Source organism: Scyliorhinus torazame, chromosome 3 (assembly GCF_047496885.1).
Source record: "Scyliorhinus torazame isolate Kashiwa2021f chromosome 3, sScyTor2.1, whole genome shotgun sequence".
Classification (NCBI taxonomy): domain Eukaryota; kingdom Metazoa; phylum Chordata; class Chondrichthyes; order Carcharhiniformes; family Scyliorhinidae; genus Scyliorhinus; species Scyliorhinus torazame.
Window position 1 is genome coordinate 337,613,199 of NC_092709.1, and position 23,113 is coordinate 337,636,311.

A 23,113-nucleotide genomic window follows, 5' to 3' on the forward strand; every position below is an offset into this window, starting at 1 on the left:
ACAGCAGTGGCCCCAAAACAAATCCTTGTGGTACACCACTAGTAACTGGACTCCAGTCTGAACATTTACCATCAACCACCACCCTTTGTCTTCTTCCAGCTAGCCAATTTCTGATCCAAACTGCTAAATGACCCTGAATCCCATGCCTCTGTATTTTCTGCAATAGCCTACCGTGGGGAACCTTATCAAATGCTTTACTGAAATCCATGTACACCACATCAACTGCTTTACCCTCATCCACCTGTTTGGTCACCTTCTCAAAGAACTCAATAATGTTTGTGAGGCACGGCCTACCCTTCACAAAACCGTGTTGTCTATCTCTAATCAAATTATTCCTTTCCAGATGATTATGCATCCTATCTCTTATAAACCTTTCCAAGATTTTGCCCACAACAGAAGTAAAGCTCACTGGTCTATAGTTACCGGGGTTGTCTCTACTCCCCTTCTTGAACAAGGGGACAACATTTGCTATCCTCCAGTCTTCTGGCACTACTCCTGTAGACAAAGATGACTTAAAGATCAAAGCCAAAGGCTCAGCAATTTCCTCCCTAGCTTCCCAGAGAATCCTAGGATAAATCCCACCCGGTCCAGGGGACATATCTATTTTGACAGTTTCCAGAATTGCTAACACCTCCTCGTTATGAACCTCAAGCCCTTCTAGTCTAGTAGCCTGAATCTCAGTATTCTCCTCGACATCATTGTCTTTTTCCTGTGTGAAAACTGACAAAAAATATTCATTTAGCACCTCTCCTATCTCCTCGGACTCCAAGCACAACTTCCCTCTACTGTCCTTGACTGGCCCTACTCTTACCCTAGTCATTCTTTTATTCCTGACATATCTATAGAAAGCTTTAGGATTATCCTTGATCCTACCTGCCAAAGACTTCTCATGTCCCCTCCTGGCTCTTCTTAGCTCTCTCTTTAGGTCCTTCCTAGCTAACTTGTAACTCTCGAGCACTCTAACTGAACCTACATGTCTCATCTTTACATAAGCCTCCTTCTTCCTCTTGGCAAGTGTTTTGACTGCTTTAGTAAACCACGGTTCCCTTGCTCGACCACTTCCTCCCTGCCTGACAGGTACATACTTATCAAGGACATCCAGTAGCCGTTCCTTGAACAAGCTCCACATTTCCATTGTGCCCATCCCCTGCAGTTTTCCTCTCCATCCGATGCACCCTAAGTCTTGCCTCATCGCATCATAATTACCTTTCCCCCAGATATAGCTCTTGCCCTGCGGTATTTACCTATCGCTTTCCATCACAAAAGTAAACGCAACAGAATTGTGGTCACTAATACCAAAGTCCTCACGTACCTCCAAATCTAACACCTGTCCTGGTTCATTACCCAGTACTAAATCCAATATGGCCTCGCCTCTCGTTGGCCTATCTACATACTGTGTCAGGAAACCCTCCTGCACACATTGGACAAAAACAAACCCATCTAAAGTACTCGAACTATAGCCTTTCCAGTCAATATTTGGAAAGTTAAAGTCCCCCATAACAACTACCCTGCTGCTTTCGCTCCTATCCATAGGACGAGGCTTTGTCTGTCAGTTCACCCCTTTCCCTCCCCAACCCCCTACTCTTCTCCTTCCCACCGAACCACCCTCCCCCCATTCCTCTCCTTCTCCCCAAACCCCACTCTCCCCAATCCCTCATTCCCACCCAATCCCCCCTCCTCCCATTCCACAACCTTTCCCCCATTTCCTTCATTCCCCCCACTTCCCCCTGTATCAGCACCGACAGCAGGTCAATAAACAAGGCAGGAGAGTGGTGATAACTTGCTCTGAGATTAGCTCTGGTGCCTCTCAGTCTATGCCAAAGTCTGACTCCTGTCTTTCTGCTGACAGCACACTCCCACTCATCCTCTGAACGGAGTCTGCATTGGGGCCATTTGATCTTGGACCATTGTGCCCGGGGTGGGGGGCAGAGATGGAGGCAGGCCCACTGTGAAGATTATCGTGACAAAGGGTTTGCATGCATCAAGTGTAATATATTTTAATAATGAACTATTGACAGCTACAGAAAGTGAATACGCCACCCTCCACCAGTGATCCTCTCTCTTCTTAATATTTTGTGGTTGACTGCTACACCTAAGTGTGTCCCCAGAATGCACATCAGATATGTTCCTACTATAATGAAGAGGCCTAATCCCAGCTTCATCCCTGATCTGTCCGGGATGTCATGCATCATCAACGGCTCGCTAGCTTGCTTAGCTTGGTACTCTTTACAACCACCACATTAGCCAATGTGGTCTTTAATATTATTGCTCATGTTTGGCCAGTAGAGCACTTCTCTTGCCTTCCTCAGACTCGATCCAATTCCGCGATGGTTTGCATGGATGCACTGCAGTTCCTCTCCTCTCGCCTCCTCTCCTCAGGGGCAATCATTCTATTTCCTTCATACAAGATGCCATCTTGTGCTGTTGATTCATCTTGGTATTCCGAATCTGACCCCAGGTGTCCTTGATGCTCTCAGGCCGTCTTTCCATCACTGCTTCTTGTAACCCTTGGGAAGTTGCATCTTGTTGGGTAGTTTGTTTGATCTGAACAAGGAACTTGTCTGTCAGATTCACTGTCCCTGCTGGATTGATGACTTCCAGATCATGTTAAGCTGCTGCTTCACGTTGTATCTGGAAGCTTTCACATTCTGTTGTAGCATCCCCAACTTTCTTCATGGGAACGCATCCCTCAACGTCATGTTTGTGATGTATATTATGGACCAGAGTTTAAAAACCCCAAAGTATAGCATGGAGTTCACCTGACCCACAACTTTTAATAGCTTTTGGTTATGGGGAGCACAAGGGCCCACTTTACAGATGTGATGCAACAGAGATCTAAAGTATTTTTAAACAAAAACAATGCTTATTCTATGAATCCAGTTAACATTTTATAAACACACAATAAACAGTTTATCAACTACCAACCCTGACCCACCCCCAAAAGATACAGTACTCTATAGATATCCCTTAATAACTTCCCAAACAACATCCAAAATTAAACCCTTTTTAAATAAAGATTTAAATTCTCAACAGAAACAGGTATTACTTTGAAATCATCAATGAGCTGAAGACATTCTTTAGCTTGTAAAGAGATATACAGCTTTCCAACTCTGAAAACGAAACTAAACACACTGCAGCTGCCAGCTCAGAATGAAAGTAAATGCAGAGCCAGAGTTCAGCTCCACCCACACAATGACATTACTGCAGCCATTTGATAAAGCACCCATTTCTTAAAGGTACATCCACCTGACATGTATATGTTTCCCTTGCTTGTATGAATGAAATAACATTCTTCGCAGGCGCTTTAAAACAGATAGTAGCAGTTTGAGGAAGATGTTTTGAAGTCGCTTGTGGCTGGACTCCGCTGTTATTTTGTCTCCATCGTTGTTGAATGATAGCCAGGCATTCTTTCTTGATTTGAGCGTAGCATCTTTCATTTTGTATTAATGCACTTGATGCAAATGACACTGGTTGTCTTTGCTGCATTGAGTTGCTCCAATACCTGTCTCATTGCCATCACATCACAAGGTGACTTTATCATTGCGACCATAGTGGTTTGATATGAGTGAACGCTGTTTCTTGTTCTGTACCCCAATACCGTAACACATTCTTGGCAGTGAACCTGCATCATAGTTCACACTCCAATGGCAAGTAAGGCAAAGGTTCTCCTTAATAGTTCACACATCCAACAAATTGTTGCATTGCTTTCACATCTGTTGCTCGCTGCATTGCTGCGACAGCACTCACCTTGTCAGATCCAGCCAAAGAGGAATTGCTGTCAGCAGATGACCTATGTGGTTGATTTCAGGTATCAATAGCAAGTTTTTCTTCTCTAGCTTTAGGTTCATGTGGTGAGCTTTCTCTAGCAGTTGGATTAAATTTGCATCCTGGTTTGCTATGGCCTCTCCCATGTGTCTGCGCATCCATAGGCCAATATAGCTTCCACTCCAGATGATCTCATTCTGTCCTCATTGATACTCTTCGGGAGCCGTGGAAATGCCGAACGGCGCGCCAATCATCTGTATCTCCTGAACTGGGCAGCACGGTGGCACAGTGGTTCACACGATGGTTAGCACTGCTGCCTCACAGCTCCAGGGACCTGGGTTCAAATCCGTCCTCGGGTAACTGTCTGTGTGGAGTTTGCACTTGCTGCCCGTGTCTGCGTGGGTTTCCTCCGGTCCAAAGATGTGCAGGTTAGGTGGATTGGCCATCATCCTGGCACACTCGACTGTTCCTGGCATTTATTTACATGCACCTGATGCTGTTTGGTTGGACCTTGTTCCCACCACCTGCGGGGAATGGTGGTCAGATGGCAATCTGATCAGCGCCTGGCGTTGATTCCAATTTTGCCCCAATGTCCTGTTCTCCGTCCCAACAGGGAACACGATCTGGGTGTCCCGGGATGGAGAGTCCCGCTCACGCTATGGGGGTTACATATTAGCATGGATAGAAGGAGGTGGAGAGTAGTCATAAGTGGGTCGTTTTCTGGTTGGCAGGATGTAACGAATAGTGTGCCACAGGGATCAGTGCTGGGAACTCAACTGTTTGCAATTATATAAATAATTTGGGTTAAGGTATGGTTGCCAAATTTGCAGATGACACAAAGATAGGAAGTCAAGTAAATTGTGAAGAAGACATAAGGAGGCTACAACAAAACATAGGTAGGTTAGGTGAGTGGGTAAATATCTGGGAAATGGAGTACAATATGGTAAAAGGTAAAATTGTCCATGTAGGTAGGAAGAGCAAAGGAGAAGCTTATTATCTAACTGGGGAGAGATTGCAGATCTTTGAGATGCAAAAGGATTTGGGTGTCTTCATGCATGAATCACAAAAGGCTCATATGCAGATCTAGCAAACAATTAGGAAAGCAAATAGAATGTTATCATTTATTGCAAGAGGAAGTTGGGAGGTTATGCCTCAGTTGGACAGAACACTAGTGAGACCACATCTCGGATGGAATTTTGCACTTCCCCCAGGTGGGTTCTGAGCAGGGGGAGGGGACGTAAAATTGAATGGAGGGGATTCGCCCCGGGAACCCAAGCGCCCAAACGCAATTTTACACAATCAATGCTCAAGTGACTGTTCAATGGCAGAGGGAGTTCGAAAGTCAGCGGTTGTACGTTACGTGTCGACGCTTGGGATGGCAAGCGCCAATCACTCGCCGTCCTTAAAAATCTACCCCTGCAATACTGTGTACGGTAGTTGTCACCCTATTTAAGGAAGGATGTAAATGCATTGGAAGAGGTTCAGAGAAATGAAAATGAAATGCGCTTATTGTCACAAGTAGGCTTCAAATGAAGTTACTGTGAAAAGCCCCCAGTCGCCACATTCCGGCGCCTGTTCGGGGAGGCTGGTACGGGAATTGAACCACGCTGCTGGCCTGCCTTGGTCTGCTTTCAAAGCCAGCGATTTAGCCCTGTGCTAAACCAGCCCCTGTCTCAGCCCCTGCCCCAGAACCAGGAATGGGCGGGTTGTCTTATGGGGAAGAGTTGGACAGGCGAGGCTTGTATCCACTGGAGTTTAGAAGAGAAAGAGGCGACTTGATTGAAACATACAAGATCCTGAGGGGTATTGACAGGGTGGATGTGGAAAGGATGTTTCTTCTTGTGGGAGTATCTAGAACTAGGGGTCGCTGTTTAAAAATAAGCAGAGTCTTTGATTTTAAGGCAGAGATAAATAGATTCTTGGTAAGCAAGGGGGTGATCGGGGTAAATGGAAATACAGAGTTGAGGTTACTATCAGCTCAGTCATGATCTTATTAAACAGTGGAATATGTCCAAGTTGTTGAATAGCCTACTCCTGCTCCCTGATGGACTGGCTGCATATTACAAGGGTGACTGCACTGAGACCTGGAACATGATGGCTGCCATGCAGTTTGGGGATGTTGGAGATGACAAACATCGTATTACTACATGTTCTTTTTCAGCTACTGATTGAAGTTCGAAGTCTGTCAGATTTTAATGAAGAATTATAGATTGTTGTTTTAATAAGCCATTTTCTTTCTCTTGCCAAATAAAGTATCCCTCAACATGAACTGTACTGGGCTGGGAGTAGTGTGCACCAGTATTTTATTGAATCACAGCTGGCCCAGGTAACGGGAAGAAATTATCCATCAATAGTTAATCAGGTTTGGGAATTATTCAGAAGACAACATTATGCATTATTTTTAGGTTCAATCATGTTCCCAGATGTTGGTTCTTTGCTGATCCCTGCCAGTTGGGCATCAGTCATGTGTGGCATCCATTCTGCTCTGTGAAGTGTGCCAACATTCCACAGTTAGCCTGAAGTCACTTGCACCTGTTTTCTGCTTTCCTCCGCCACTTGATAAAATGATAACTGTTAAATTGTGTGCAGCCAGGAAACAACCTTTTAACTTGAGGGTGCTGGGGATGTGTGTGTGTGTGTGTGTGGGGGGGGGGGGGGGGGGGGGGGGGGCAGCAGCGTCAACTGAGAGGGGCAACCACAACTGTAGACAAGCAAAGTGATGACATGTGTATTGACTTTGTCTCAAAAAGTGTTTGCTTCTCAAATCTTAGTTCCATTGACACCCCATCTCACGTGCACCTTGTCAGTTTTTGGAACTAAGTCCTTCTTTTATTTTAAGGATATATTTGCATAACTGATTTAACTGATCAATTGCAGTGACTTAGTTGGGGGTTGAGTGAGCTGAGTTGTTTGGTGAGATGCGCCAACCTGATTTGGCTATAGCCGAGGACAATTTGTAGATATTGGGTTAGAACCTGTTCTTTGGCACTTCAAAGGTGCCGTCATATTGGTGAAGGTGGTTTTGCAGGTGTCCGGGCTAGCCTCACTAAATAGGAGTTAGCCCCTAACTTAGAGGGCCTGAGGCCTGTTGCAGAACCTCTTTGCCCTCTCAGAAATTGGTTTGAGAGGCAGCAGGAATTCCATTCAAGATTCTTCAGCACTCCAAGGGGGGGGGAAATGATTAACTGGATCCAGAGGAAGGAGTAGTGCTTCCTCCAATTCGACAGTACTTGTGGCAACCCGTCCAACCTTCCAGTCACCCCCAACACCTCCCTTCTGTGGGAAAGTGGGTAACACACTTGCCTCTGGGTTAGAGGTTGTGAGTTCCATTGCCAATCCAGGAACTTGAGCACAAAATCCATGTTGACACTCCGGTGCAGTGCAGTACAGTGGAAGTGCTGCACTGTTGGAGGTGCTACCTCTCTTAATGAGGTGTAAAACTGAGGCCCCATCTGCTCCCTCAGCTGGATGTAAAATATCCTATGGCACTACTTCAAAAGAAAATAAAAACTTGCATTTATAAAACACTTTTCATGCCCACTGGATATCTCAAAGCACTTCACAGCCAATGAAGTACTGGTTACTGTTGTTAATGTAGGCAAGGAAAGAGCAATGAAGAGCAAAGCATGTCTCCCTGCTGCCTTGGTCAATATTTGTCCCTCAACCAACGTCACTAAAGCAGATTACCTGGTTATTATCGCATTGCTGTTTTTGAGGACGGGAATACTTGAGTATTGCTGAAAGGAAGACATGCTTCACTTTGCATTCATCAAGACAGAATCGCAACCATATCCCTTTTTAAAGGGAACCGCAAATTAATGCTGCATGAGGAAAGAGATTGGCAAACCAATCAGCACCTTTTTCTCATACAGTGCTTCGAAATTTGGCATTCTTGCATCTGTCCCAATGAATGCAAACTTCAACAATACGGCTGGAGTTCTTCAGCAGTTGGGATTCTCTTTGCCCGCCGGCAGCACACCACCGCCCATGGGTTTCCTGGTGGCGTGGAGTGGCTTCAATGGGAAATTTCATTGACAAGCGGCGGCAAGAGGAAATCCCACTGCCAGCAACAAACGTGCGTCAGGGGCACTGGAGAATGCAGCCCGCTGTCTCTTTTTCTGCTTTGCACACATTGGCTGCTCCATTTCCGACATGGGAAGAAGAACTGCTCTTCAAAAACATTTCATTGGCTGCGAGGCATTTTGGGATGTGAGAGGCACTATGAAACTGCAGCTTCTTTTTTCCTCTCTCCCAGATCGAAGTCCTGGCTGGTGGGAATGGGAGGCAAGACGAGGGCTGAGGGAATAAGTTGGGTGTAACTAACAGTGGCCTTGAGTTCGCCTCTGGAGGTGCACACGCCAGGCTGAACCTCAACGGAATTCAAACAGAAGTTGGGCCCAGGAGCTCAGTGACTTTCAGCCTGGGCTTTCCTCCTATAAGACCTAAGATGTAGGAGCAGAAGTAGGCCATTCAGCCCATCGAGTCTGCCCCTCCATTTAATGAGATCATGACTGATCTGATGTGATAAATCTCAATTCAACTTTCCCGCTTTATCCTCATAATCCTGGATTCCCTCACTGATTAAAAATCTGCCTATCCAAGCCTTGACATACTTAACGACCCAACCTTTATCTCTGGGGTAAAAAATTCCAAAGGTTCACTACCTTCTGAGAGAAGAAATTACTCCTCATCCCTGTCTTAAATGGCCGATTCATTACTCTGAGATCCTGCTCTCTGGTCCCAACACTCTCACACAATAGGAAACGTCCTCTTGACATTTACTTTGTCAAGCCCCCCTGAGAATCCGATATGTCTTAACAAGGTCGGCTCTCATTTTTCTAAATTCCAATGAGTCTAGGCCCAACCTACTCAACCACTCCTCATCGGAAAATCTCCCCATACCCAGGATCAACCTAATGAATCTTCTCTGGACTGCCACCAATGCCAATATATTTTTTCTTAGCTAAGAGAACCAAAACTGTTCACAGTATGCTAGGTGTGGTCTAACTAGTGCCTTGTATAGTTTTAGCAGGACTTCCCTATTTTTATACTCTATTCCTTTTGCAATAAAGGCCGATATTCAATTTAACTTCCCTACTAATTTGGGTGGCATGGTAGCACAAGTGGATAGCACTGTCGCTTCACAGCTCCTGGGTCCCAGGTTCGATTCCCGGCTTGGGTGACTGTCTGTGCGGAGTTTGCACGTTCTCCCCGTGTCTACGTGGGTTTCCTCCAGGTGCTCCGGTTTCCTCCCACAGTCCAAAGATGTGCAGGTGAGGCGGACTGACCATGCTAAACTGCCCTTAGTGTCCAACCAGAAAAGGTCAGGTGGGGTTACTGGGTTACGGGGCAATGCCGCCGCCGGTCCCAGCCATGGCCTGCTGGGAATGGGCCACATTCAGGAACATGCTACAATGTCCAAGGGACTCTAGCACATGGCTGATCTGTCCTGGGCCTTGGTCAGTGCGAGCATGGAATGCCCCAGGCCTTGGGCATGCTGATCCGTATACAAAACCGACGGGCCCCAATGTCTCCGCCCTGGACGCCACCTGTGCGGTGTTGGCCTGGGTGACATGCATTGTCGGCACCACCCCCTGCTCCTGCACGCAGTTGGACTCCTCCAACTGCACCTGCATGTGCTAGATGCTTGGTGACAACCCGTCATGTAGTCCCTGGTTCTGTGACACAATCGATAGGACTGTCCATTCCAGAAGCCCGAAACCCGTCTGGATGGCAGCTAATCCCTGGGGTCGGCCCATCCTCCAACAATTATCCCCCTCTGGTGTTCTTACCTCTACCTGATGTACCGGAGCAGTAGGTGCACATCAGATAGTGTCCTAGGAGCCTCGTCACTAAAGTGCCCAACAGAGGTGAGTGTCTCTGGGATGGTGGAGGCTTTTGGAGACTCTGTGATGGGAAATCTCTGTTATCCCCGGACTCGGGCTCCGGGTCTTGTGTCGAGGGCCGCTGTCCATGCTGCTGTCCTCATCGCTGCTCAGCACATGGGGGGATCCGGCTGTGGCGCTGACTGGAGGGGGGGAAAAAAACAGATGAACGCGCCTCATCACCAGCAGGTCTTGCAAGACACAAGGCAAGACGCGTGATTAGACCGTGGGTTGGGGGGGGAGTGGGGGTGAGGGCAGGAGTGAGGGTGGTGTGGGAGTGAGAGTAGGGATGAGAGTGAGGGTGAGGGTGGGGTGAGGGTGCTGTGGGGGTGAGGATGAGGGTGAGGGTGAGGATGGTGTGAGGGTGGCGTTGAGGGGGGGCGGTTTACACACATGTCATGGGGAGCCACAATTTAGCAGGGTCTCACATCCTCGCTCACGGTCAACCTCCACCCCGGCAACATCCCTTTCCTCTCGGCTGCCGACCACGTCCAGGTCCTGCTACTCAGCTGTAGGTCTGGCGGTCCCCCTCCAGCTTTCTCCCACTCTCAGCGTTTATGGGCAGCCTTCTCCTTGGGGAGGGGGGAATGGAACAGAAAACGACAGTGTTCGACTGTCCGACCATGCATCCCAAGTGGTGGGTAGCTAATGACCCCAGAGGCCAGGGCACCCGGCCTTGGCGACCAGTATTGGTGCCAGCATGTGGAGCAGGGTGGGGGTTTGGCCGCCCTCCAGGTCGGGGGGGGGTCTGGTCATGGGTGTGTGGGATGGGGGTTGGTGCCAGGTGCAGGGAAGCGTGGGCTGCTCCCCTCGCTGCCATCTAGTTGGCTGGGCTGGAGTGTGTGGGGAGTGCAGTGTATCAATGCGGCTAAGCTTGGCAGGATCCTGAGTGTTAATTGCGAAATCGGCGAATCTGACATTGTGTCTCATTGGAACTGATTGTCTTCCATGCGGCTCCATTGTTAGCCCTTTAACAGTCGCTGAATCTTTCCAGGTGCGGTACCAGTTTTACTGTCGCGGAAGTCCATGGATCCTACCTGAGCGTCAACACATGGGCTGGATTCTCCGATTCTGAAGCTATGTACCCATGCCGGCGTGGGAGCGGTGGAAAATCGGTGGCCCTTTTACGCCAGAAATATGGCGTAAAAGGGCCACCGATTCTCCATTTGGCTGGGGGCTAGCATGCCGGCACTAGCTGCCGATACGGCTCGGAGAATTGCCGGATCGGTGGCCGCGCATGCGCACGGCGGCGGCCTTCAGTGGCTGCGCCGTGCTACATGGCGGAGGCCGCTTGCAGAGCCAGCCATGAAATAGTGCGCCCTCTTTGACCGGCTCGCGTGCTCCAGACCAGCCCCCCCCCCCACAGTGGCCCCAGCCCCTGATAATGTTCCCCCCCTGCCCGCGGATCGACCCTCCCCTGACTGCGGCAGCGCTGAACTGCGTCCGCAGCCGCCAAGCCGAGTTCCCGACGGATGAGACCACACGCAACTGACAAACAACAAAGAACAAAGAAATGTACAGCACAGGAACAGGCCCTTCGGCCCTCCAAGCCCGCGCCGACCATACTGCCCGACTAAACTACAATCTTCTACACTTCCTGGGTCCGTATCCTTCTATTCCCATCCTATTCATATATTTGTCAAGATGCCCCTTAAATGTCCCTATCGTCCCTGCTTCCACTACCTCCTCCGGTAGCGAGTTCCAGGCACCCACAACCCTCTGCGTAAAAAACTTGCCTCGTACATCTACTCTAAACCTTGCCCCTCTCACCTTAAACCTATGCCCCCTAGTAATTGACCCCTCTACCCTGGGGAAGAGCCTCTGACTATCCACTCTGTCTATGCCCCTCATAATTTTGTAGACCTCAATCAGGTCGCCCCTCAACCTCCTTCGTTCCAGAGAGAACAAACCGAGTTTATTCAATCGCTCCTCATAGCTTATGCCCTCCATACCAGGCAACATTCTGGTAAATCTCTTCTGCACCCTCTCTAAAGCCTCCACATCCTTCTGGTAGTGTGGCGACCAGAATTGAACACTATACTCCAAGTGTGGCCTAACTAAGGTTCTATACAGCTGCAACATGACTTGCCAATTCTTATACTCAATACCCCGTCCAATGAAGGCAAGCATGCCGTATGCCTTCTTGACTACCTTCTCCACCTGTGTTGCCCCTTTCAATGACCTGTGGACCTGTACTCCTAGATCTCTTTGACTTTCAATACTCTTGAGGGTTCTACCATTCACTGTATCGGGAACTCGGCCGGTCGGGGGCGGAGCATCAGGGGGGCGGGGCTCCGGCAATGTCCTGAGGCCGTCAGCCGGTCGGGGGTGGACCATCGCGAAAGCGGAGCCGCCCCCGATTCGGCCGGGAACTTTGATTCTCCGGCCGATCGGCGAACGTGATTTTGGCGTCAGGAAAGGGGAATCCTGCCGTCTGTCTTTCTATCAGTTAGCCAATCCTCTATCCATGTTACGATACCATCCACAACACCATGGGCCTTATTAGCTGAACTTAGAAAATAACTGCGAGCTGGGACCATTTTTGGGTCCTGTTTCCACTCAAACCGCTGATGACTTGGAAACTATGTTCCCTGAACTGCAACATTGAACAGAAATTTTGCCAAGAATGTGGCTGATCTTTCTACCACCTCCTGTGGTTTGTGCAGGAACCTTCAGTTTATTTTGTTTCTCCAGTCTCAAGATATCTCCTTTCACACTTTCTCCAGTACTTTGCTAATATTACTTACACACATCCACCATCAGCACTTTACAACCTTCGGATATATTATCATAATACAATATAATTTTTTTAAACTTCCACATTGAGAACTAAGCTAAATCGTTATAATAATGTTCAATGACTTGGTAATTTTTCCTTTTCAATTTCTTCTCCTACACTTTTCATTGAAAGCGATTTGCATTTCTTTCATTTCATCCCTCAGTTCAGTGGCAATGGTCGAATGGGGAATATCCTGAGCTAGGAGGTTACAGATTGTGATTGTCTACAATTCTGCTGCTTTCTCATGCGTATCCAGTTTTGAGCAGTTGGATCTGTATTGAATCTATCCCATTCAGCACTGTGGTCGTGTCACACAAAACACTGCTCAGTGTTAAGATAGGACTTAGCTATAAACGTAGAAAATAGAAGCAGGAGGAGACTGTTCGGCCCTTTGAACTTGCTCCCCCCCCATTCATGATGATCATGGCTGATCATCCAACTCAATAGCCTGATCCCGCTTTCCACCCATATCCTTTGATCCCTTTCACTCCAAGTGGTCTATCTAACTGCTTATTGACAACATACAATGTTTTGGCTTCAACTACTTCCTGTGGTAATGAATTCTACAGGCCGACCACTGTCTAGGTGAAGAGATCTCTCCTCATCCCTGTCCTAAATGGTCTGCCCCATATCCTCAGACTGTGACCCCCGGTTCTGGACACCCCCACCATTGGGGGCATACTTCTTACATCTACCTTGCCTAGTCCTGTTGGAATATTATAGGTTTCTATGAGAATCCACCCTCATTCTTCAGAAGTCCAACATATTTATTCCGAACTGACTCAATCTCTCCTTCTCCTTCCATCCCGCCATCCCAGGAATCAGCCTGGTAAACCTTCGCTGCACTCCCGCTATAGCTGGAACATTCTTCCTCAGATAAGGAGATCAAAACTGCACACAATGGGCGGGATTCTCCCCTACCCGGCGGGGCGGGGGGTTCTGGCGTAATGGAGTGGCGGGAACCACTCCGGCGTCGGGCCGCCCCAAAGGTGGGGAATTCTCCGCACCTTTAGGGGCCAAGCCCTTTCCTTGAGCGGCTAGGCCCGCGCCAGAGTGGTTTCCGCTCCGCCGGCTGGCGGGAAAGGCCTTTGGCGCCACGCCAGCCGGCGCCGAAAGGTCTTCTCCGGGCGACGCATGCGCGGGAGCGTCAGCGGCTGCTGATGTCATCCACGCGCATGCGCAGGGGAGAGGGTCTCTTCCGCCTCCGCCATAGTGAAGACCATGGCGAAGGCGGAAGGAAAAGAGTGCCCCCACGGCACAGGCCCGCCCGCGGATCGGTGGGACCCGATCGCGGGCCAGGCCACCGTGTGGGCACCCCCCGGGGCCAGATCGCCCCGTGGCCCCCCCCCCATGATCCCAGAGCCCGCCCGCGCCGTCTTGTCCCGCCGTTCAAAAGGTGGTTTAATCCACGCCGGCGGGAGAGGGTTGACAGCGGCGGGACTTCGGCCCATCGCGGGCTGGAGAATTGCCAGGGGTGGGCCCGTCGACCGGCACGGCACAATTCCCGCCCCTGCCGACCGGCGCGGCATGATTCCCGCCCCCGCCGAATCTCTGCTGGCGGAGAATTCGGGACAGGGCGGGGGCGGGTTTCACGCCAGCCCCCGGCAATTCTCCGACTCGGCGGGGGATCGGTAAATCGGGCCCAATACTCCAGGTGTGGCATCACCAAAGCCCTACATAATTGCAGCAAGACATCCCTACTCCTGTACCGGAATCCTCTCGCAGGGAAGGGCAGCATCCTATTTGCCTCCTTCACCGCTTGCTGCATCTACATGTTTACCTGGTGTACGAGGACACCCAGGTCTCGTTGCACATTTTCCTCTCCTAATTTATGGCCATTCAGATAATAGTCTGCCTTCTTGTTTTTGCTACCAAAGTGGATAACCTCGCAGTTCTCTAAATTATCCTACCGCTACCATTCATTTTCCCACTCAACTTGTCCAAATCACACTGAAGCACCTCTGCATCCTCCTCACAACTCACCCTCCCACCCAGCTTTGTGTAATCTGCAAATTTGAAGGTATTACATTTTGTTCCCTCATCCAAATCATTAATATATATTGTGACTATCTGGGTTCCCAGCAACTATCCCTGCTCTACCCCATTAGTCACTGCCTGCCATTTGTAAAAAGTCCTCTCAATTGTTACTCTTTGTTTCCTGTCTGCCAACCAATTTTCTATCCATCTTAAGACACTACCCCCAATCCATTGCGCTTTCATTTTACACGCTAATCTCTTATGTGGGACTTTGTCGAAAGCCTTCTGAAAGTCGAAATAAACCACACCCATCGCCTCCACTTATCAACTCTACTAGTTACTCCTCAAAAAATTCCAGTAGATTTGCGAAGCATGGTTTTCCCTTCATAAATCTATGCTAACTCAGCCCAATCCTGCCACTGTTTCCTAAGTGCACTCATACCTTTACTATAATTATCAGATACATCTCTGACAGGCAAATTGGTGAGGGCCAATCTAGTAGTTTCACCCTTCTTGTTGATTCCCTCATCGCTTCCTGCAGGCCCAGTCTCATAGCTATGTCCTTCAGGCTGGTGTAGGCAGGAGTGTTGCTACCAAGACACTCTTGGTGATGGACATTGAAGTTTCCCAATCAGAATACATTCTTAGCCCTCCCCAACCTGAGTCCTTCCGCCACCTGGATTTGGAGGAATGCCGATTGAGCAGTTGGGGGAGGGTGATAGATAGTAACTAGCACATTTCCTTTCCCATGTTTGATTTGATGCCATGAGATTCCATTGTGTCTGGGGTCAAGCAAAATTCCAGCCTGACTGTATCCCACTGTGTCGCCAGCTCTAGTGGGCGGAACAGGACATGCCTGGGGATCGCGATGGTAGTGTGTGTGACGTTTACCGTAAGGCATGATTCTGTGGGCATGACAATGCCAGGCAGTTGCTTGATTAGTCTGTGAGGCAGATCTCCCAATTTTGGCACAGGTCTTCAGATATGAGTAAGAAGGACTTTGCAGTTTTGACAGGGGTGGATGTTGTTTCTGATGACGAAGTTGATGGTAGCTGGTCTGCCCGATCTGATCCTTTTTTACTTCTCCGCTGCTGCTAAATGATATGCTCTGCTATTTGAAAGGTAGTTCAGAGTTAAGCACATTGCTGTGGGTCTGGAGTCACATGTAGGCCAGATCAGGTAAGAACAGCAGGTCTCATTCTGTTATAGATATTAGTAAACCAGATTGATTTTTATGATAATTGACAATGGTTTCATGGCTACCATCACTGAGATTGCTTTATAATTCCAGATATATTAATTAATAATAAATTAATTCTAATTTCCACCAGCTGCCATGGTGGGACTTGAACCCATATCATTATACTGGCCCTCTGAATTACTAGTCCAGTGACATTACTGTCATGATATCCATATTAACATATCATGGTGCAATCACACACACACTGATGGACAGGTAGACGGACCAATCAACACACACACAACATCACAGCCAATCACCAGTGAGAGCACACGCACTATAAAACAGGGAACACCACAGTTCCCACTCATTCTACCAGGAGATAGCTCAGAGCACAGAGCTCACAGCGTGCCACCCAGACATACATCATGTGCTGAGTGCCTCTCCAAGATAGTGCTAGGGCTGGGTCCACAGGTTAACTGGTGAAGTACGAACCACAGCCAGCAGTTAACAGTTGTTATTATACAGAATAATAAAACAGAGTTGTACCATCTACAACCGTGTTGGTTCGTTTGTGTATCGGAACACCCAACACGACATGATACCAGGATTGGAAACTCGCCAGCGACTGAGAGACCTACCTGCACCTCTTCAGAGATCCGCCATCCTGCGCCATGTACACCATCAGCCCGCCGCAGCCGCTCCAAATCACTGGAAATCTCGGCGTCAACTGGAAGCTGTTTAAACAGCGCTTCCAGCTCTTCCTAGAAGCCACAGACAGGGATGCACCGGACACCAGGAAGATCGCCCTCCTCCCCTCCACGGTGGGGCAACACACCATCCACATCTACAGCTCCCTGGCATTCACGGAAGGCGAGGACAAGACGAAGTACAAGATGGTCCTTCTAAAATTTGTGCAACACTTCAGCGTCAAAGTGAATGAGAGCCTCGAGAGGTACCTCTTCCAGCAGCGACTGCAGGGTAAGGATGAGCCTTTTCAATCTTATTTGACACACCTCTGTATCCTCGCGCAGTCCTGTGGCTATAAGGTCACCTCCGATTCCATGATTCGGGATCAGATAATTTTTGATGTCACCTCGGACACCCTACGCCAGCAGCTCCTCAAAATAAAGCGCCTCACCCTAGCCACCGCCATCGAAACCTGTGTCCTCCACGAAAATGCGACCAGCCGGTACTCTGAATTCCAGGCGGCCGAATTGGCACGGCAGGGGTCCTACGAGGCCGAGCGGGTCCCGTCGATCGAGTTCCTCCTGGCCCGCGGCCCAGACGAGGGCGGCCATTTTGTGCACTTTCCGAGGCCACCAGCGCTTGTACGCGCCAAAAGAGGGGACGTCGATGCAGAGGGACGTGATGCGCAGGCGTGCTCTACGCAGGACCGCACCGCGCATGCGCGTTGGTGCAACGAACTCCATGACATCACGACGTGCGGCAACTGTGGATCCGCACACTTAAAGCGGCAATGTCCAGCCAAAACTCGACGATGCCTCCGCTGTGGCAGGATGGGCCACTACGCTGCCTGCTGTCGAGCAGCTGAACCTGCTAACGCTCTGCAATTCCGCCAGCCTCGCAGGGACGTGCGGGCCATTCAGCCCCCATACACCGAGTCATACCGTGTCGACGTACAGACCGGTGACACCGACGACTGGGAACCCTCCCGTGTTGCGGTAATAGACAGAAATCGGATGTCCCCAAGTAGGACCCACCAGCCGATGCCAGCGCACAGCGTTAATCCGGGCAATGAATGGTGTGCCACCCTAACGGTTAACCTGAATTCGTCGCCCACCTACTAGACTGGACTTGTGAGCCTGTTTGCACACTGGACTCACTGAATTATTGAGCAATAATATTAACGTGTTTCTTTCTTGTCGTTCCAGGAGTTCTCTTTCGATATTTGATGATTGCACTTGTTTTGTTTGTGGTACAACCTCGTTGCTCTATTGCACCTGACACCTTCCTATGTATATAGTTTAGCCTCATGTATATGTTGTAAATATTGCACACAGGTACTCAGTACACACCAATATTTATTACCATGTAGGCACATATCCTTGTGAAAGGGGGATGTCATGATATCCAAATTACATACCATGGTGCAATCACACACACACACTGATGGACAGGTAGATGGACCAATCAACACACACACAACATCACAGCCAATCACCAGTGAGAGCACACGCACTATAAAACAGGGAATACCACTGTTCCCGCTCATTCTACCAGGAGATAGCTCAGAGCACAGAGCTCACAGCGTGCCACTCAGACATACACCATGTGCTGAGTGCCTCTCCAAGATAGTGCTAGGGCTGGGTCCACAGGTTAACTGGTGAAGTACGAACCACAGCCAGAAGTTAATAAGAACATAAGAACATAAGAACGAAGAGCAGGAGTAGGCCATCTGGCCCATCGATCCTGCTCCACCATTCAATGAGATCATGGCTGATCTTTTGTGGACTCAGCTCCACTTTCCGGCCTGAACACCATAACCCTTAATCCCTTTATTCTTCAAAAAACTATCTATCTTTATCTTAAAAACATTTAATGAAGGAGCCTCTACTGCTTCACTGGGCAAGGAATTCCATAGATTCACAACCCTTTGGGTGAAGAAGTTCCTCCTAAACTCAGTCCTAAATCTACTTCCCCTTATTTTGAAGCTATGCCCCCTAGTTCTGCTTTCACCCGCCAGTGGAAACAACCTGCCCGCATCTATCCTATCTAGTCTCTTCATAATCTTATATGTTTCTATAAGATCCCCCCTCATCCTTCTAAATTCCAACGAGTACAGTTCCAGTCTACTCAACCTCTCCTCGTAATCCAACCCCTTCAGCTCTGGGATTAACCTAGTGAATCTCCTCTGCACACCCTCCAGTGCCAGTACGTCCTTTCTCAAGTAAGGAGACCAAAACTGAGCACAATACTCCAGGTGTGGCCTCACTAACACCTTATATAATTGCAGCAGAACCTCCCTAGTCTTAAACTCCATCCCTCTAGCAATGAAGGACAAAATTCCATTTGCCTTCTTAATCACCTGCTGCACCTGAAAACCAACTTTTTGCGACTCAAGCACTAGCACACCCAGGTCTCTCTGCACAGCAGCATGTTTTAATATTTTATCATTTAAATAATAATCCCTTTTGCTGTTATTCCTACCAAAATGGATAACCTCACATTTGTCAACATTATATTCCATCTGCCAGACCCTAGCCCATTCACTTAGCCTATCCAAATCCCTCTGCAGACTTCCAGTATCCTCTGCACTTTTTGCTTTACCACTTATCTTATTGTCGTCTGCAAACTTGGACACATTGCCCTTGGTCCCCAACTCCAAATCATCTATGTAAATTGTTGTGGGCCCAACACTGATCCCTGAGGGACATTAACAGTTGTTATTGTACAGAATAATAAAACAGAGTTGTACCTTCTACAACCGTGTTAGTTTGTTTGTGTATCGGAACACCCAACACGACAATTACCATTATGCCACCTCCCCATAAATCATCGTCATCGTTCCAGAGCGGGAAACATTGTGGAAAGTTTGAGGCACTGAATCTATGATCACCTGTGCTCTCTGGCGGCACTCAACATGGTGGCCATTTTCTGCCATGTTCTCCTGGTAACTTGGGAGTCTGCTTCGTCCCTGCCAGGTAAAGTCAATTCTTTCTGAAGTTGGCCTCCTGGTCCAGTGGTTCCGGGTCCTGGTCACTGGATCTGGGAGCATTTCCTTCTGACTAACCGTCGAGTTTCTTCTCTATGGTATTCCAGCATGGGATTAAACAAAGCACATGGATCACCAGGTGTTCTCACTTCATGTGGTGCAAGACGTTAATTGGGCCTGTTTGCATGCTGGGTACGGACAATCAAATTGACCTTGCTGACATAGCGTGAAGGATAGGCGGGCGTCCTTGCCTTTGCTGTTGGCACACCAGTATGGCATAGCCTGATCTCGAGTGCTCATGCCCCTGCTGACCCTGCTGACCTGCTCCCTCTGAGTTGCACCTACCTGCCTGTGGTGACAATGTGGACCTGTGCGTTGGATGGGTTGGGCAGGTTTGAGTGCGTGAGATGGGAGGAATAAGGGTTTAGGCAAAAGGCAAAGGCCTGAAGCGGTGCTAGATATCAAACCGTAAGGTGGGCTGCTGATTTTATTTAATGCAGGGTGTTGGCACCAACTACCAGAATGCAGCCTTTTGCTTGGCACAGTCTGGTGAATCTGTGCCAAGAGTGACTTCATGCAGTGCGTGATGCCTCCTAATAAGAAGTTCATGGAACCAGCGGAGGAATGAGTGTTTTCGTATGGAATGTTCAGGCTAGGTCACCTTTTCCAGCTTCTCAAACCTGTTGGTCAGAAATCACAGTTATCACTCACATGATCAGTGCCAGAAGTCTGCTCTGAAGAAGGGCTAGGTACAAATGCACTTCCGCACTTGCGGGAGCAACAATGGCATCTGACGCTGTCCTTTATAACAGACTAAGGGTGCGATTCGCATGCATCTTTATCTGGGGCTGACTCCTACCTCTGATCAGTTTTCAGTGTCGATGACATCCACCCCCATTACGGTGGAACAAAGATACGGTGGACGTGGGCTTCCTTAATGGTGATGGGTTTACGAACATAGAACGTAGAACATACAGTGCAGAAGGAGGCCATTCAGCCAACGGGTCTGCACCGACCCACTAAAGCCTTCACTTCCACCCGAACCCAATAACCCCTCCTAACCTTTTTGGACACTAAGGGCAATTTATCATGGCCAATCCACCTAACCTGCACGTCTTTGGACTGTGGGAGGAAGCTGGAGCACCCGGAGGAAACCCACGCACACACGGGAGAACGTGCAGACTCCGCACAGACAGTGACCCAGCGGGGAATCGAACCTGGGAGCCTGGTGCTGTGAAGAATGGGGAACGTTCCCCACTTCCGCTCCCCATCTCCTTCACGAAAACTCAACCCTTTGTGTCCTCCTCACAACTTGCATTCCCAACTATTTTTGTGTTGTCAGTATACTCGCCGACCATACACTCAATCCCTACATCCAAGTCATTCCAACAGTTCGTAAACAGTTAATGTTCCAGTGCTGACCCCTGTGGAACTTGGCTTCACTGCGGCTTCACAGTGCCACGGTCCCAGGTTCGATTCCCAGCTTGGGTCACTGTCTGTGTGGAGTCTGCACATTCTCCCCGTGTCTGCGTGGGTTTCCTCCCGGTGCTCCGGTTTCCTCCCGCAGTCCAAAGATGTGCAGGTTAGGTGGATTGGCCGTGATAAATTGCCCTTAGTGTTCAAAATTGCCCTTAGTGTTGGGTGGGGTTACTGGGTTATGGGGATCGGGTGGAGGTGTTGACCTTGGGTAGGGTGCTCTTTCCAAGAGCCGGTGCAGTCTCGATGGGCCGAATGGCCTCCTTCTGCACTGTAAATTCTATGTTAATCTATACTATGAGCTCTTGCTCACTAACCTTTTAGTGGCACCTTGTTGAATGCAAGTAGTCTCACAAACTTGACAAATAGTTTGAAAAATTCAGAACTTACAAAGGATTCAAAAAGAGAGGCTGTCTTTCCCAATGGCTGGGCTTTAGGCTTGTTCAGCACACTAAAACAGGCAGACGTCACTGAATGATCTGATGAACGACCATATTAAATGGTCATTTATTCAGCATTTGACAATTTAGCAAACTGTTTGTCCCTGCCTATGTGGACACAAACAAATGAAAATAGCAGACTAGGCTCAACTTCATGTTATAGACAATGGTCGAGATTCATTCATGAGGGAGGTAGGAATAGAAGGGTATGCTGACAGGCTTAGGTGAAGAGAAATGGAAAGAGGTTCAAGCTGAATGGCCTCTGCTGTAAATTCTGTGCAATTATTGTGATCAGAATGTGTGGAAAGTAAATATTACAATAATGTAGGCGAAAGATTCCTGGAGTGTAAATGAGATGGTTTTCTCGACCAATACGTTGAGGAATCAACTAGAGAACAGGCCACCCTAGATTGGGTACTGTGTCATCATTGGCAATCTAGTTGTCCGAGACCCCCTGGGGATGAGCGATCCTAAGATGCTGGAATTTTTCATCAAGGTGGAGAGTGAAGTAGCTGATTCTGAGATTAGGGTCCTGAATCTGGGGCGTCATTCTCCGACCACCCAGCGGGTCGGAGAATGGCTGTTGGCCGCCGTGAATCTCGCCCCCGCCGGTTGCCGAAGTCTCTGGTACCGGATATTCGGCAGGGGCGGGAATCGGGCCGCGCCGGTTGGCGGGCCCCCCCGCTTGATTCTCCGGCCCGGATGGGCCGAAGTCCCGCCGATAAATTGCCTGTCCCGCCGGCGTAAATTAAAGTACCTATTTACCGGCGGGACAAGGCGGCGTGGGCGGGCTCCGGGGTCCTGGGGGGGGGGGGGCGCGGGGCGATCTGACCCCGGGGGGTGCCCCCACGGTGGCCTGGCCCGTGATCGGGGCCCACCGATCCACGGGCGGGCCTGTGCCATGGGGGCACTCATTCCCTTCCGCCTCCGCCACGGTCTGCACCATGGCGGAGGCGGAAGAGACTCTCCCCACTGCGCATGCGCGGGAACCTCAGCGGCCGCTGACGCTCCCGCGCATGCGCCGCCCCGACATGTCATTTCCGCGCCAGCTAGCGGGGCACCAAAGGTCTTTTCCGCCAGCTGGCGGGGCGGAAATCCCTCCGGCGCCGGCCTAGCCCCTCAATGTTGGGGCTCGGCCCCCAAAGATGCGGAGCATTCCGCACCTTTGGGGCGGCGCGATGCCCATCTGATTGGCGCCGTTTTGGGCGCCAGTCGGCGGACATCGCGCCGTTTGGGGAGAATTTCGCCCCTGAACTCTGATGTTATGAGGCATGAGTTGGCTTTGATCAATTGGGGAATGTTACTTAAAGGGATGACAGCGGATAGGCAATGTCAAACATTCAAGGAACGCATGGGGGAACTGCGTCAATTGTTAATTCCTGTCTGGCTCAAAAGTAAAATGGGGAAAATGGCCTATTCCATGACTTGCTAGGAAACTTAAAGATTTTATTCGATCCAAGGAAGAAGCATACAAATTGGGTTTCCTAGAACCATGGAATAGAACCATAGGATTCCTACAGCGCAGAAGGAGGCCATTCAGCCCATCTGTAAGAGTAACCCTACCTGGGTCCACTCCCCCGTCCTATCCCTGAAACCTAACTTGTACATCCCTGGACATTAAGGGGAAACTTAGCATGGCAAATCCACCTAACCTGCACATCTTTGGGCTGTGGGAGGAAACTGGATCACTCGGAGGAAGGCCAAGCAGACATGGGAAGAACATACAAAGTCCACACAGACAGTCACCCAAGGCCGGAATTGAACCCGGAACCCTGGCACTGTGAGGCAGCAGTGCTAACCGCCGTTGTTTCCTCCAGGTGTTTTGACTTCCTCCCACGATGTTCAGCAATGTGCAGGTTAGGTGGATTGGCCATGCTAAATTGCCCCTGAATGTCCAAAATCGACAATGGCTTCATGTCATCATGAGACATTTAA